We start from the raw sequence: 4,966 nt of genomic DNA on the forward strand, positions 1-4,966 counted from the left end.
AACAACCGACTGGGCTCTCCTAGCTATGACGAGAGATCTTTGAGAACACCATTCCACAGAGCTTCCTTCAGCACCACCCAAAAACGGCCTTTGTCTTCGCCTTGTGCTGTTCCAAACCCGTCATTGCGACAGCCAAAATCTGCCCAGATATCTGATCCCTTCAGCAGTTGCATTTGGGGCAGCTAGGGAGGGCCGTGTTCTCCTGTTTCACTGTTTTGGATCTTGTGATAAACAACAGGCCCTTGAGCAAGGAGGAGGAAGGGGGACAGAAACATTTTCCTGCAGCTTAAAGGAAAGAATTAGAAGTCAGCTTGGAAGTGGCACAAGTATGTTCCACTTAATGGAAAAGGACATGAAAGGTTTGAATATCTGAGCCGTGGCTCTGTTTATGTCTGTCTCCAGTCTTCCCAGACAGAAGTGTGCTTCTCCTCTCCTGCAGTGTTAAAACAATGGAGCGTGAGGGATTGTCGATCCCGTAGAGGATTGTGGCGTGTGTGGCTGTAGGCCTGCTACTTGGTCAAAGGAAGGGAGTCGTCGTGTTCAAGCCTAGACTTGTAGATCACACTCCTTCTTGTGGGCAGACGGGGTGGGGTGGGGGAGGACTCAGGTTCTTTCTTTGGCACACAAGCTGTCTGGCTGGATTTCCAGAGGCTTAAAAAAACTTTTTCTAAGAGAGCAAAGGTTGACTGAGGTGTGTGTGGGTTGGGGGAGGGGGGAGCTTTTTTCTTTGACAGCCCACTCCTGGCTTACTGCTATAATGATATTTGTGAGGACAGAGTGCTCTCTGGTGGCTGTAATGCTACTCAAAAACCTTATTTCAGTCTTGCTTGTCGCTGGAAGTAAGTGAAATGCCTGGAGTTGCCAGGCCTCATAGCTTGACCTGAACTTTCAGGATTTTAGCTTAGTTATCAGGGCCAAACTTTATGCATTGTTGGCGATCTGTCAATTAGGTTTTGCATTATCTTTAACTAGCCCTGTGGAACTCAAACGGAAGCCCTTGTGAAATTTAGTGCTAATGGATGTAGTGATGGCTGTGCTGTGAGCACAGATAGATTTACAAGGAGATTAGACAGATTCATGGAGGAGCAGTCTATGAATGTTTACCATGAAGCGGCTTGCTCATGGAATTGTTTTTTAAATTGGGTGATCTCTGCATAGCTGCTAAAATGGCAAACATTTGTCTTTGTAGACAGTGTCCTTCTGCACTACCCTCTCTTCCCCATTTGCATGAGAGTAGTTAAAAATCTCCCCTTATTTTCAAGGAGTCGTCATTGGCTGTGCCCTTGAACTGTTTCTTCCAGCTTATCAGTGGTGTGTTCTCAGATGGAAGAGACATCTGGAGTATGAAAACATCCACAATCCATTCCCGGAAGGCAGGAAAAGACGCATATAAAGAAATGGGTAAGGAGCACAGACACAAACAGACACACCAACAACGTTTTGGGGGATCTAGAAATGGGTATTGCCACAGATATATTTCTGTTTCTCTTGCATTTAGGGAGCAAGGCTAAGCAGGTCTACTCAGTATTAAATCTCACTGAATTCAATATGACTTGCTCACAGGTAAATCTGCACAGGATTGTAGTCCTAGTAGCTGTAGCAATTTTTAAAAAATACTTTAAAAAGTTATCACTGATCTCCTGAGATCCTCAGCTTTACTCTATTTTCTAGCCCTCATGTCATGGAGAAAGCCTTTTAGTGAGCAGTCAAGACTGGCAGTTGAAGCAGCTTGGTGCTGCTGCCAAATTCCCCCAAAGTTGAACCGGCTCTCAACCCTGCTCTGTACCTCTCTGTTCTTACTGTTTGGCCAATACATAGCAATGAAGTTCTGAAAAGTTCCATATTTCAATACTCCCTGGGATGCAGGGCTTTTTTTCAGGGGGAACGCAGGGGAACGGAGTCCCAGCACCTCTTGAAAATACTTGGCAATAGTGCTTGAAAATAATATGATTTCAAAGAATCTCATGTCTTCTTCCTCATTTCCCTCTTGAGAGTTCCACCACCTGTTTTCCCAGAAAAAAACCCCTGCTGGGATGCAAATGGAGTGAAAAGCCTCCCATTCTGGAAAACACACTAAAAAATACACAAAATGAGTAAGGTAAAGGTAAAGGTGCAAGCACTGAGTCATTACTGACCCATGGGGGGGGACATCGCATCATGACGTTTTCTTGGCAGACTTTTTATGAGGTGGTTTGCCATTGCCCTTCCCAGTCATCTACACTTTACCCCCAGGAAACTGGGTACTCATTTTACCAACCTCGGATGGATGGAAGACTAAGTCAACCTTGAGCCGGCTATCTGAACCCGGCTTCCACCAGGATTGAACTCAGGTCGTATAAGCAGAGCTTGGACTGCAGAACAGCAGCTTCCAAGGTGCCTATTTTACAAAATGCGTGCAAACACTTTCTATTATTACTAAACCTGATGTGATGTTTAAGTTGCAGTGTTCAAAATGCAAACTACCACAGTGCCTGATCATGATCTTCAAAATTGTCTCTCTGTACTATGTTTGCAATATGTGGACCTTGCAGTCTGTTGGAAAGCAAAGGAAACAGAGCTTGGCATTAAGTTCTGGCAGCATGGAGGTGCTTTTAGCAGGAAGAACACTTTATGCTCCCTGTAACATTAAAGGCAAATCGAATACTCAAAGCCCACTAACTGAGATTTTTGCAAGTTTCTGTGGCTTTCAAAAGTGTTCCTTCATTTGCTTACATTTAAAATTTTCTTTGACTTAAACAAATTACAGAGAAGTTTTAGGACTGAAGCCAGAAGAAGAATGAGTCACCTACAGTGAAAGAACACGTCTGATTTATATACTCTCAGAAACATCCGTTATGGCTTTGACCTTTCCTGCTGTTTTGGCAAGAACCTGAGCATCAATAAGGTGGCCCAGATATGCAGTAGTCCAACTCCTGGATGCATTCACATTTGTCCTTGCAAACTTTCCCCCCCCTTGTAGACCTTCAATTTCTGTAAGGTTGCTGTGACACATTCAACTGTATATTGGAGCAAAATAAAATATCTCAATAAAAGAATTTAATCGGGACCCAAAATGGCTTACAAGATTGTTCTCTCCTCCTTCACTTTGTCCTCACAACAACCCTGAGAGATAAGCTGAGTCAGAGAGTGCTACCCTGAGGTCATAACTGGAACACCGATGTGTGTGCATATAACGCCGGTATTGCGTCAGCTGCACTGGTTGCCGATGGAGTACCGAATCAGGTTCAAGGTTTTGGTACTAACCTATAAAGCCCTATACGGACTGGGATCGGTGTATCTGTGGGACCGCCTCTCCCCATATGAACCCCAGAGGACTCTTCGCTCTAGCGATAAGTATCTATTAAAGATTCCTGGCCCTAGGGAGGCCCACCTGGCATCGACCAGGGCCAGTGCTTTTTCAGTCCTGGCCCCAGCCTGGTGGAAAGCTCTGTCCAATGAGACCAGGGCCCAGCAAGATTTATTAGCATTTCGCCGGGCCTGTAAGACGAAGCTGTTCTACCAGGCATATGGTTGATGCCAGGTGGTGCCCCCTAGCCGGTGGAGCACAGGATATGCCAGGGGTGGCCAAACTTGCTTAATGTAAGAGCCACATAGAATAAACGTCAGAGGTTTGAGATCCACAAGACATGATGCATTGAAATGACTTCAGATGACGAGGTGGGTTTGGGGGAGTGTCCTGAAAGTGACATCACAGGAAGGGGTGGGGTTTTGGCGCAGTATGCTGGAAGTGACATCATTGGAAGTGGTGGAGCTTGGGAAGAGCCATCACCTGACCTTTGACTTGGAAGTGGTATCACAAAAGTGATGCCATGTCTTTGCTAGGCTTCAACCCCAAAGTCCCCAGGTATTTTCTGAGTTAGACCTGGTAACCCCAACATTTTTACAGACAATATGAAAGACATGGAAGGAAGGAAGGAAGGAAGGAAGGAAAAAAGGAAAAGGGAGGGAAAGACATGGAAAGAAAGAAGGAAAGAAGGAAAGGGAGGGAGGAAAAGACATGGAAAGAAAGGAGAAAAGGGAGGGAGAGAGGGAAATAAAATAAAATGTATGGCCACGGCAATACTCAAAGACCTCTGGGAGCCACACAATATGTCTAGAAGAGCCACATGTGGCTCCTGAGCCACAGTTTGGCCACCCCTGGTATCTGCCCTCCCTACTAGTGACACCTCCATCTCTCATACATCCCTGGCAAAATACTCTGGAGATGGCTAAATAGGGGGTCATCTGGATTATGTGCCGCTGTGTTTACATACATACATACACACATATATGTGTGTGTGTATGTGTGTGAATATGTTTACATGTATTTTAATCTATGTATTAGGATGTTTAATGATTTTAAATTGTATATATGATGAAATATGTTTTTAAACTTGGTTGTGATCTGCCCTGATCCTGCTGATGTGGGGAGGGCAGCTTGGAGACTCAAACCTGGACCTCCCAGATCCTAGTTCAACACTCTAACCATTTACTATGCTGGCTAATCAAAGGAGAGGGCAGTAGCAAAGCACCTAACGGAGAGCACCTTGGAGAGATCAGGTAAGACGGAACTGGCTCACCGCTATGCCAGATTCCAACAAACCCTTGAAAACTGGGGCATTAAAAGTAGGGGCTTGCCCAGGATGCAAAACAGATAATTTCAGCTCTTAGCTTGCCAGTCCCAGGTAGGGGCAGGAGGTCCCCCACACCCAACCTCTGCCAACCTCTCTGCATGCTCCAGAGAGTCCCAGTGCAGCACTGGGAATGATGTCATTCCTGGTCTGACACAGAAGCCATGGGTTTCTCCAGGAGGCAACTGCCTAAAAATCAGCCCCCAATTTAGCATTCGGGGCTGATTTTTACTCAGTCTACCCCAGGTGCAACCTATTACTTTTGCGTCATGACAGGAATAACGACCGCCCCATGCAACTCCCCCCACAACCCCACCCCCACTTTCACCCCCAGGGGACCTGGCAACCCTATCTGG

At 45.8% G+C, this 4,966-nt stretch overlaps 1 long non-coding RNA gene across 2 annotated transcripts; it reads left to right on the forward strand.

Moving 5' to 3' along the window:
- Positions 1-241: 241 nt before the first annotated feature.
- On the forward strand, positions 242-3,001 carry LOC129323706 (uncharacterized). 2 transcript variants are annotated; one of them, XR_008596469.1, is made up of 4 exons: positions 242-326; positions 1,302-1,401; positions 2,233-2,373; positions 2,747-3,001. It is a non-coding gene; the product is annotated as an uncharacterized LOC129323706 (long non-coding RNA). The 2 variants fall into 2 exon arrangements; XR_008596470.1 differs by lacking the exon at positions 2,233-2,373.
- The last annotated feature ends 1,965 nt before the right edge of the window (positions 3,002-4,966 follow it).

Source organism: Eublepharis macularius, chromosome 2 (assembly GCF_028583425.1).
Source record: "Eublepharis macularius isolate TG4126 chromosome 2, MPM_Emac_v1.0, whole genome shotgun sequence".
In the NCBI taxonomy this organism is placed as follows: Eukaryota; Metazoa; Chordata; class Lepidosauria; order Squamata; family Eublepharidae; genus Eublepharis; species Eublepharis macularius.